The sequence below is a fragment of the Bison bison genome, unplaced genomic scaffold (genome assembly GCF_000754665.1).
Source record: "Bison bison bison isolate TAMUID 2011002044 unplaced genomic scaffold, Bison_UMD1.0 scf7180017864371, whole genome shotgun sequence".
In the NCBI taxonomy this organism is placed as follows: domain Eukaryota; kingdom Metazoa; phylum Chordata; class Mammalia; order Artiodactyla; family Bovidae; genus Bison; species Bison bison.
Genome location: NW_011494943.1, coordinates 8166804 through 8178985, shown reverse-complemented (window position 1 = coordinate 8178985; position 12182 = coordinate 8166804). Strand labels below are relative to the sequence as shown.

Sequence of the window (12182 nt, the reverse complement as noted above, 5' to 3'; positions counted from 1 at the left end):
AGTCAATTGTATAAGATCGATTTAGTGAGAAGCTTTAAACTTTCATTGATAAAAGAATGTGCTGATGCACAGAAGAAATCATTGCTCTTACAACAGGTCTCAATCTGAAATCCACAAATGCTAGTAAGTCAACTTTTAAATGTTTTAATTTGCTTTAAAGTTAAGCCCAAGACACTGTAGAAACCCACTGAGAAATGTTTTTTTAGGCTCAACACCTGTTTCCCCTTAGTCTTCAACAGAGCGTGTACATGCAAGTTTCATTTTACAATCACTGCAGTCCCCCCACTGCACCAAGATCACCTAAATTCTGTGTGTGGTATTGCACATGTTCTTAGTTATACCTTAATTTACAAGAGGCAATCCTGAAGGAACTCATTCTAAGCCATCGATCATTTTCCTGTGTGTTTGTGTGTAAGGCAGGCTAGTGGGTCCCAAATGCCTCTTTCCAGGAGACAGTGCAAGGGCCCAGTAAAGAGCACCCACCAAGTGCTGGGGGCATTTATATTCAGACGCCCTCTGAAGTCAAACATACAGGTTCAGGGAATCCCCTGGTGGTCCAATGGTTAGGACTCGGCGCTCTCACTGCCAAGGGCCATGGTTCACGTGCGGCAGAACTGAAAAAACAAAACACAAAAAACCCCTCCAGGTTCACTTGGGTCCCGCACAACAGTCAAGTCCACTCAGCAGCAGACTGTGACCCAGCAGGCAGACCTTCCCACCTTCTGGCACGCCCTTTCACTATGTCTGCTCTAGGCTGTCGGCTGCTTGGACCAGTTTTCTAGTTCTTTAAATCCCACCCCAAATACAGCTTCCTTGGTGCCCGAACAAATATGTGACCTTACATATGAAAAGCTGCACATACCTCCCAACTTCAGCGGAAAAGAGAGGCAATCTGTGCCCACTTCAAGCGTGGCATTTCAATGGGAACAAAGCCCAGTGCCACTCTGCTACTCTCCTGCTCACAAGCCAGCCATGCCATTCAGACAAGAGCTGGGCTAACCCCAGGAGAGTGCCCTGCATGAACAAGGCACCTGGAAACCATGCTTGTGCCATGGTACCCCTTCTTTCCTGAATGTCAGGATACAGTAAAAAGACGAGAGATCAGATAGCCCTGAAGTGTGCTCACTGCCACAGCCGGCATACATCTTCCATTGCCGTCTGTCTCAAAGAGCGCATTCATTTTCTTGAAATATGTGACAAGCACTCTTTCATTCCACAGTAAGAGCATAAGCCAAATCTGGGCCACTTGCCCATTTCTGCCACCTCTTATAGCCTGTGCCCTCAGAGCCAAAGGGTGACAAGGCAGCCCACCACTGGTTTTCAAGTGGCAGAGGGATGGGGCCCCAGGACTGGGGTCTTGGCAGGGTACATAAGCACAACTCCCTTTGGAGTGCGTTCCGTCTGATCCCTTGTAAAGCCTGAACTGCTTTTAAGAGCCCAGAGCCAGCCCCTTAAGCCTCAGAACAGATTGTTTTCCCTCAGTCGAGATGTTCAGACAGGGATAACTAACCATCACAGGCTTGCGGGGATTCTTTCGGACACGTAAGATAAAAACAGCTTACGTTACAAACAACGCGAGAGGAACGGTTTCACTTGCTTTAGGTAAAGCAGGTCGGTCCTGTTACACACGCTGTAGACACCTAGCAAAGAAAACAGACCTATGTCAAAGTCACCTTGCCACTCAGCACAACCCAAGGGCCGGGGGAAACAAAACGAACATCCACCCAGGCCTGTTCCAAAGGTTTTCTCTATAACACACGAGAGAAATTCCACGTCGGGTCCAGGGCAGCCACCACAGCACTGCAGCCAGTGTCTTTTTCTGGAGTATCCTTTTCGGCCTCAAACTGAGGCTGTACCTGGCGGGGGGAAATTGCAAAGGAAAATTCAAGAAGGTCTACACAAGTATCTCTCGGATAGCTCATTGTTAATTCAGGCATTAAACAAACAAACAAACCAAATAAACCAGGCCTCAATTTTCTCTAAAGCAAACCTAGGAAACTGAGTCTCAGATATCCAGATTCCACACTCAAAGGCCTTTTTTCGGCCTTCAGACAGGGATAACTTCACATCATCATGGACTCAGCTCCCCACCCAGCTGCCAGTCCACAGCACTGACATCCACAGCACAAGCAAACCATGTTCTCCTTACCAAATTCCTTCCTTTCTCAGGAACTCATTCAATCTTATCTGCTTTATTAGAACGTGCTTTCCCTCACGGGCAAAAACTTTATATATAGTGCCTAGCTGTACCCACCGTCCCAGACCTGACACGGTGACAGTTCCTGTCCTTTTAAAGCCAGGGTCTCCCTGAGCACAAAGTGTCTAGTAGCCAAGTAAATCTTCCAGCATCTTTGAGCTGTCAGTAAAAATGTCTCAAACAGTGCAGATTACTTCTTCCAGCCAGACCACTGAAGGCCAGCTGCGCAAAGGGTGCCTGATGCCAAGAAAAATCAACACCAAGCAAGGTCACTTCTCCTTTGCTCACCTCTGTGTGCAAAACGATACCGCAGAGCGACCATGTGGCTTTCAGTTCTTTAAGATAGGGATTATAGATCTGCCCTGAGAGCTACTTAAAAATAGCCAGTACTATAACCTTGCTGTAATAAAAATCCCTGAGCTAAAAGTAGATCAGATCATCTCACTGTTCCTCCACATCTGCTCTTAAATGGCCACACGTGATCCGTGGGCCACACTCATAGAGCCATCTCACCCATCTTAGCATGGCCGGAGGTGGGGTCCAGGAACATTCTATGGGTGCAGAGCCAGATCTGAAAAGCACCACTCCTGTCTTTTAGAGATGAAGAAACAAGGTTCTGGTGTGGTTACCTGCTAACAGGCTGAGACTGGAGTCTCAATCTAACAGTGGGTTTCAACTTTAACTCTACATTTTGGGTGGGGAGTTGTCGGGGTGGTAGGGGGCCTGTCATGTGCACTACAGGGTAATTAGGGGCATTGCCTGGATCCCAGCAACACCCTCCACCCCTAGTTGAGAACCACTAGTCGAACTCAATGACCAGCTGTTCAACTATATCTCACTAAAGCTTAATAAGAATGTCCCCCTTCCAAAATCACTTATAGCTATATTTTTATGGCTCTTAAAAAAAATAACCTAGTTGTGTAACTTTGGGCAAGTGAGCTCATTAATTCAGTTTACTTACTCGGGAGCAACATAGGGAAAACATCTACCTCATACTGCTGTTAACAATCACTGTGAGGGTACTTGGTGAGGGGTCTAGGAAAGAGTTCATACTACTTCTCTGGGCACTAAAAGGAAAAACTATTCAAGAAGGTCTACACAAGTATCTCTCAGATAGCTGTTACTGTCTGGGAAGACCCACACATCTCTGAAATCTAACAAGCCAACACTTAAAGGAACCATAATCTATGCAATTCTGTGAAAATTAAAACTCTTACCATTTATCTCAACACAAGGATCCTTACATTCCTGGATGATGGCTTTCTTGTGACTTTTTCAAAGCCCACAGCCTACATCTTTATTCTAAAAGAGAAATATGGATAACACATTAACAGGAACAAACGTATTCATTCCCAAGAACATAATTTAAAACGTTGAGCCTCAGCAAGTTAGAATTCCTCACAATAGAAGTCTTTTCAGACAGGGATAACTTTAAATCATCCTCAGCTCAACCAGTAAGGAACATTTCTAAATCTCAATCAACTTTAAAGCTCAAGTTCCAAGTCTCCCTTTTACCCGTGAATGCAGTGGCATCCACTTTGGTTTCAAAGAGCGACACCTAGTGGCCCCAATTACACTGGCACAGAGACCATCCTCATTTCTGGATTCTGGGTAGGACCCCCAACTGGTCCTGAGTCAGCCAGGATTCAGAGCTGCGGTGTGTGGCAGGCTTTAAGACCATCTCGGCTTTCTCATTTCTGTTGCCCACCCAAGTTCCTGCCTACATGCATCCTTACCTATTTCAGACTTCCATTCGTTACTTCTAAGCAGGTCTGCTGCTCACCGTCTCTGCAGATGCCAAAGAAAGCCTGTGGAGAATAAAAACGTAAGCATGTTAAGGGTCGCTATAAAACTGCAGCGTTCCAAACAAAGTCTACCACGCCACTGATTATCAGCTGTAGAATTAAGTGAAAATTGATTGGGGCTGTCCTCTACGCTCTCCAACAGGAAGCCAAATATTTAGACGTTAATACCCTGGATGCGAGCTTGCCCCGTGGGAGGACCTGGGGGCCAGCAGGGCCGCTGAGCCTGGAAGCTCAGCGCTTGGGTGGCCGTGAGGCCTGGGAGGTGCGCAGGATGGAAGAGACGCTCTTCCCCAGGAGGGACGCTCCGATGCCAAAGGTGGGCTTGGGCTATCTCTCCCTTCAGTAACAAAAACTCACACCCTTTGGAAAGTGTTTTCTCACCTCAGTTAATCCTCCCAACCACCTATGGGGGTGGGGGTTGGGGGAACCAGGCCTAGCGTCACTATTTCGCCTTCAAGCAGCGGAAGGCCAAGTATGCTAGCGCCGTATCAAGGAATAAGCTGTTTACCCACCTCCACAGCCTTCCCTCGGCCAAAGAGCCGAAGTTGCTGGCCTTGCTGGAACCACAGCGAGGAAGCCATGACTTCCAGCCATGCAGCCCGCATCGGAAGAGGGGGCGGGTTTCCGCCTGCGCGCAAGTCTTCACGGAAGTCTCGCGCGAACTCTCGCGCTATTGAGAAAGGGCTACTGGGAAATGTAGTGTGGTCGACGGCCGCTGAGGGGCGCCCGAGGTCCCGAAGCCCGGGTAAAATGGTGGCCGCCACTGGGGACAGTAGAGAGCCCAGGGCGGGAGGCTTGCTCTGTATAGAAACCCCGGCGGCTAGAAAACGAAGACCGACGGTCGTTTCGGTCACAAAGTCGCTATCTGTTGAGTGAACAGGCTGTCCCTGGCCGAGACTGGCTGGATGGTGGAGGCCGCAGAAAGTTCGAGGGGGCTTCCAGAGGAACGACTGAGGGAGCTCGGGCCCCGCCGGACTTCGTAGTTAATTGCTCGACGGATTTTATTAGAGTCATGGAGGGGGTGGTTACGTTAGTGAAGGAAAAGGAGATTCCCGGGGAATTCGTTGTTCGACGTCCCGCTCCGTTGCTCTTAGTTGGGGCGCGGGCGGCAGAGGGCGCCCGAGAGCGACGCATCGGGCCGGGCCGGGCCGGGCCAGGCTCGAAATTCCCCTGAACCCCAGGGGCGCCATGCAAAAATAATTATACTTTACGAAAAGAACAGAGTAGTGTAACACCGTCTGCTACTGCTGAGGGCTGTTTTTCAGGCAGTCACCCCGGCTTTAGTTTTGAAATTGTAAAAGGGCAAAACAACGACTAGAGTCAGAGCCAGAATGTATACCTATTTGGAAATTAAATGTGCGGACTTCCCTGGCAATCCAGTGATTGACTCTGGGCTTCCAGTGCAGGAAACACTGGTTCGATCCTTGGTCAGGGAACTAAGATCTCACGTGCCGCATGTCCTACGACAGATAGTAATAATAATCATAATAGTAAAGTTGCAAGACCACGAAGCCTTTTCTACATCACCCTTTCCCCATTCTCACCAGCCCTTTAGCAATGATCTCAGTGGCATTTAAGTCTGGATTAAATTGTTCTGTGTGTAGTAATATGTTTCGGGGACTTATTTTCAAGTTACCACATTTGTTAATGTTTGCCTTCCTTAATTTGATTGTAAGCTCTTCAAGGCAGAAGTCTAATTTGTTTGTTTTTTTTTTAATTCTTCACAGACCTAGTTGGTATTCCACTGCCTCTGCTCACAGTAAGTACTCCACAAATACAATCATTAACTCCGCAATAGCTCCAATTGTGTGAAATTGGCCCCTAAGTTTCTCTGTTTTACCCTTGAAGACAAATTATTTTGTACAATACCAAAAGAAAGAATGAGGTCTCTCCCCGCAGACTAAATGTATTTCAGGCTCTAAGTGTGGAATTTGCCAAAAGCTGCTTGTGTGTAGGCAGGTGATCTGCTGGCAAAACAATAATGATAGCTAATGCTTTATAGCACTTACTGTGAGACATTCACTCCTTGAGTACTTTATGGATATTAATTTGTTTCATCCTCACCACTGCATGGTGAAGTGCATTATCACTACTCCTGTTTTTACAAATGGGGAAAGAGGAACATTGAAATGTTATGTAACTTGCCCCAGTTCACACACTAGTAACTGGTGGAATCGGGGTTTGATCCTAGCTTGTAGAGTCTGTACTTTTACGATGAAGTTATACTGCACTGTGAGTATGTATATATAAATTGATCTTATATAGAAGGGTTTGGGGTTGTGGGGGAGGGGAAGGAAAACAGATTTTGTGTGTTTCCATGGGCGGTTAGGGATGAAACTGACAAGTGGGGTGTGGATGATGGGCACCTGTTCCAGTTCCCAGCCATTTTCTGGCAGGAAGAGTGAGGATGAGAGACTGCAGGAGCTGATCTGTGAAAGACCGAGGGCTCTGGGCTCCTGCGGGGCTATCTGAAAAAGTGAAAATGTTAGTCACTCAGTTGTGTTGACTCTGCAATCCCATGGACTGTAGCCTGCCAGGTTCCTCTGTCCATGGGATTTCCCAGGCAAGAATACTGGAGTTGGTTGCCATTACCTTCTCCAGAGGATGTTCCCAACGAAGGGATTGAATCCGGGTGCCCTACATTACAGGCAAGGGGCTGTCTTGGGTCCCAGACCAATTGCCACCCAGTGTGCAGTGAGGGCTGTTCATCCCAGCTCTGGAAGGGCCACTGTGCCAGAGGACACAGTGGAGCTTTCACACCTGACAGGGCCCTTGGTAGAACAACAGCAGGCTCACGGCGGATGGGGTGTCACGGGCTGCTGGGCTGTGGCCAAGTGCCTGAGCAAAACGCAGCGAGCCCTTGTGCCCGAGTACGTGTCAGGTGCACTGCACAGGCCACCCGGAAATAACCGGGAAACACACAATGCGCCAGCGTTCCTGAATGAGGGCAAGGGCTCAGAGCTATTGAGAGGGGAATGCTAATGTTGTTGTGACTTCATTTGCTGGTGAGCTCTAGGACATTTGAATTTTACATTATTCAAGGCCAGTGTAGACCTATATTTGTTACATGGAGAGTCACACAGTCTAGAGATAAATGACAGAAGTAGATCAGAAGCTTTACAGGGCAGGAGTCCCCAGGGCTGTGCAGGGACCTTGGCTCTGATTGCAGAGGGGAAATCTGGTCAGCTGACCTGCTGCGCTCAGGCAGTCAGCTCACGGAGTTCCATTCACTGATAGGATTTCAGTTCAGTTCAGTCGCTCAGTTGTGTCTGACTCTTTCCAATCCCATGGACTGCAGCACGCCAGGCTTCCCTGTCCATCACCAACTCCCAGAGTTCACCCAAACCCATGTCCATTGAGTTGGTGATGCCATCCAACCATCTCATCCTCTGTTGTCCCCTTCTCCTCCCACCTTCAATCTTTCGCAGCATCAGGGTCTTTTCAAATGAGTCAATTCTTCACATCAGGTGGCCAAAGTATTGGAATTTCAGTTTCAGCATCAGTCCTTCCAATGAATAGTCAGTACTGATTTCCTTTAGGATGGACTGGTTGAGTCTCCTTGCAGTCCAAGGGACTCTCAAGAGTCTTCTCCAACACCACAGTTCAAAAGCATCAATTCTCCGATGCTCAGCTTTCTTTATAGTCCAACTCTCAACATCCATACATGACTACTGGAAAAACCATAGCTTTGACTAGATGGACCTTTGTTGGCAAAGTAATGTCTCTGCTTTTTAATATGCTCTCTAGGTTGATCATAACTTTTCTTCCAAGGAGCAAGCATCTCTTAATTTCATCACTGCAGTCAACCATCTGCAGTGATTTTGGTGCCCCCCAAAATAAAGTCTGACACTGTTTCCACTGTTTCCCCAAATATTTGCCATGAAGTGATGGGACCAGATGCCATGATCTTAGTTTTCTGAATGTTGAGCTTTAAGCCAACTTTTTCACCCTCTTCTTTCACTCTCATCAAGTGGCTCTTTAGTTTTTCTTCACTTTCTGCCATAAGGGTGGTGTCATCTGCATATCTGAGGTTATTGATATTTCTCCCGGCAGTCTTGATTCCAGCTTGTGCTTCATCCAGCCCAGGGTTTCTCATGATGTACTCTGCATATAAGTTAAATAAGCAGGGTGACAATATACAGCCTTGATGTACTCCTTTTCCTATTTGGAACCAGTCTGTTGTTCCATGTCCAGTTCTGACTGTTGCTTCTTGACCTGTATATAGATTCCTCAGGAGGCAGGTCAGGTGGTCTGGTATTCCCATCTCTTGAAGAATTTTCCAGTTTGTTGTGATCCACACAATCAAAGACTTTGGTGTAGTCAATAAAGCAGAAGTAGATGTTTTTCTGGAACTCTCTTGCCTTTTTGATGATCCAATGGATGTTGGCAATTTGATCTCTGGTTCCTCTGCCTTTTCTGAATCCAGCTTGAACATGTGGAAGTTCACGGTCAATGTACTGTTGAAGCCTGGCTGGGAGAATTTTAAGCATTACTTCACTAGCGTGTGAGATGAGTGCAATTGTGTGGTAGTTTGAGCATTCTTTGGCATTGCCTTTCTTTGGGATTGGAATGAAAACTGACCTTTTCCCAGTCCTGTGGCCACTGCTGAGTTTTCCAAATTTAAGACTTGGTATTATTCAAAAACTGTCTTCCCAGGTGGCTCAGTGGTAAAGAATCCACCTGCCAATCTGCCTCCAGGAGACCCTGGAGATGTGGGTTCAATCCCTGGGTGGGGAAGAGTCCCCTGGCAAAGGAAATAGCAACCCGCTCCAGTATTCTTGCCTTGGAATTCCCGTGGATAGAGGAACCTGGTGGGCTATAGTCCATGGGGTTGCAAAGAGCGGGACACAACTGAGCAACTGAGCACACACATTTGAAACCCACATTAATAGAAAAAGAGTCTTTAAATATTGAGGTTAATGTCTTAACTGGAAAGTTGTGTTTAATTTTATGAATAAGAACACGAAGGAGGAGCAGTATTTCCCGAGCAGTTGGCTGCTTACATGGGGAGCAGTTTCGCCAGTGATATTCCCACCTGTGTGGCAGGCACCCTTAGCCCCACCACTGCCCGTCCTCCATGTGACGAACACCGCAGAGCTGCTGGGAGGCAAGCCCCGTCTCTGCCCCAAGGAGTGAGTCTTGAATAGTCTGCACCAGGCCCATGAGAAATCTCTTCCCTTCACCAGGAGTTGGTTTAGAAAATGATCTGCAGTGCAGTTCTGCCACATTTGGGAAGGTTTTCTAGTTTTGAAAAACAACAGCCTGCCTTCTGGTTTTGGGACCCCGTGAAGTAATGCCTGAGAGCATGGAAGCCATCCTGTGTCCGGAAGGGCTGCTTCCTAGGAAGAGCGGAAAGTCGGCAGTGATGGACAGAACAAGCTTGAGTCCTGGAAGATGCTTTGAGCTGCTGGAGAAGCCAGTCCCGATGTCCCCAGCCTTTAGACCTTTAGTTTGATTCAGAGACACATGTTTTTACATGTCAATATTTCTAAATGTGGGAGGCATCCTGTGAGCACTGGCATCTTAGTTTGAGTGAAATACAGAGTGGGAGATTTTAAAAAAGAAACCTCCTTATTGTTTAAGCCATCTTAAGCTGGGTGTTCATTAGAATGATATGACTCCAAATGATAGGACTGACATATCCCAAATCATCCTCTCTTTTTTGTTGGTAATTATTCTCGGGAAGAATGGGCCATGGCAAAATAAAGACGAACTGACACGATCAAATTACCATCCTGAAAAAAATAATAGCTGGTGTACAGTGTTGACTCCATGCTAGGCACTGTTTTAAGTGCCTTTAAAAAAAAAAAAACAAAACACTTTATATACTGAACCTCTGTAGTGGTCCACTGGATCTGCCTGCCAATGTAGTAGACACAGGTTTGATCCCGTGTCTACGAAGTCTCCACATGCCACGGGGCGACCGAGCCCATGCACCACAACAGAGTAGCCCCCTGCTCGCCACAGCTAGAAATAGCCCATATCCAGCAATGAAGACCTAGCACAACCAAAGATAAATAAATAGAAGAATATATATATTTTTAAAAACCTCTTTAATTGAGATATGAGTGACATACAAAAAGCTGCCCAAATTTAATGTATAAAACTTGATGACCCTAACCACCTTCAGTTGGCTATTTCATTTGACTCTCACAACAGCTCTGTCATTATCCTTCCGTTTTTCAACTCAAGTGCAGATAAATGAAAGTCATTAGTGTGTGAAGGCACTGGGAACTCAGTTGAGCCTCCAGACCTATGGTCCTAACCATTGTGCTGGGTTTCCTGGAAAGATACACTGTAACAGTGGCTCATGTTTTGCTAACTCCAGTGATTTTAATTCATCCAGCTCGAAAGCATATCCTCAAAGCACAGAGGATATTTTCCACTTCAGTTTCTCAGGACTGTGAAAGAGGACCACAAATCCCGTTCAGCAGAAATCTGGGACCATTGCACAGAGCTTTTAACTTTCTGGAGAAGAAACAGGACAACATGTACCCTGTTTATTGAGAATGGATGACCTTGGGTTGCAGTGGATTCCTTCCTGTGGTGACCAGTAGCACACGTTTCATTTGCCTGCTCTGCAGATCTGTTGCCGCTCATAAAATTATTGCTTAATAGGCTTTTTAAAAATAAGTGAATTTGAAGGATACATAATATGCCATTGACCTTTCCTCCTGTTTTCTGGACATGACTCCCCTTCCCAGAAACCCCTTCTCATAACTGCTGCAGCACCTGCTCTCATGCTGTTTGTTTCCTTTGCCTGGACATTTCCTTCCCTTTGTCCTTCCCTTTGTGCGTATCAAGTCCCGACTCATGCTTCAGCATCTCCTTTGCGAAGTCTGACCTGAGATGCTCAGACAGTCCCCTAGCTCCTTCCAGTGTCCCCACGGTTGGCTGATGTAGCACATGCTCTGCGACCAAGCGGACCTGGAGTCGGGTCCCAGCTCTGCTGATGTGAGCTAAATAACCCCTGGCAGATGACTTCACCTCTCTCTGATAAGAGGCTCCTTATCTGCAGCAGGAGGAGGTGGAGGCTCTCACGAACCCGGTAGGACCGTTTAGGACTGTGCGTGCAAAGCACCTAGCATGTGCAGGGAAGCACACAGTGAGTGGAGCTCTTATTATGTGAACATCCTTCTTTTAATACCCAGTATTTTATGATCCCACCACTTCATGGGAAATAGATGGGGAAACAGTGGAAACAGTGTCAGACTTTATTTTTCTGGGCTCCAAAATCACTACAGATGGTGACTGCAGCCATGAAATTAAAAGACACTTACTCCTTGGAAGGAAAGTTATGACCAACCTAGATAGCATATTCAAAAGCAGAGACATTACTTTGCCAACAAAGGTTCGTCTAGTCAAGGCTATGGTTTTCCTGTGGTCATGTATGGATGTGAGAGTTAAACTGTGAAGAAAGCTGAGCGCTGAAGAATTGATGCTTTTGAACTGTGGTGTTGGAGAAGACTCTTGAGAGTCCCTTGGACTGCAAGGAGATCCAACCAGTGCATTCTGAAGATCAGCCCTGGGATTTCTTTGGAAGGAATGATGCTAAAGCTGAAACTCCAGTACTTTGGCCACCTCATGCTAAGAGTTGACTCATTGGAAAAGACTCTGATGCTGGGAGGGATTGGGGGCAGGAGGAGAAGGGGACGACAGAGGATGAGATGGCTGGATGGCATTGCTGACTCGATGGACGTGAGTCTGAGTGAACTCCGGGAGTTGGTGATGGACAGGGAGGCCTGGTGTGCTGCGATTCATGGGGTCGCAAAGAGTCGGACACGACTGAGTGACTGATCTGATCTGATTTTATGATAATTTGTTTTTATGTCTGGCTTTTCCACTAGACGGTAAGCAAGACAAGAGTCAAAGCTTTATTCTTGTTTGTTTGCTTTTTTAACTCTTTAAGTCATCTTTATTGAGGCATAATTTACATACAATAAAATGCATCCATTTAAAAATGTACAGTGCAGTAGTCCCATAAGTGTATACACCTATGCAGCCACGACCCCTTCGTGGTTTAGAACATTTTCACCCCCCAGAGATCCCCTTCACACCCTTTTACAGTCAATCTCCATCCAGCCCTGGCCCCAGACAGCCACTGATCTGCTTTGTGTCACTACAGCTTCGTTTTGCCCATTCTAGAATTTCATATGAATAGAATCCTACAGCAGGTACTC

The 12182-nt window shown here is 46.7% G+C and overlaps 1 long non-coding RNA gene across 2 annotated transcripts; it reads right to left on the bottom strand.

Moving 5' to 3' along the window:
- Nucleotides 1-128: 128 nt before the first annotated feature.
- Nucleotides 129-4625, bottom strand: LOC105000380. Of its 2 annotated transcripts, none has more exons than XR_826728.1 (6): nt 4515-4625; nt 3934-4005; nt 3415-3499; nt 1760-1856; nt 1511-1640; nt 129-614 (listed from the first exon to the last, which is right to left on the bottom strand). It is a non-coding gene; the product is annotated as an uncharacterized LOC105000380 (long non-coding RNA). The 2 variants fall into 2 exon arrangements; XR_826727.1 differs by having other exon boundaries at nt 1563-1640.
- Nucleotides 4626-12182: the final 7557 nt, after the last annotated feature.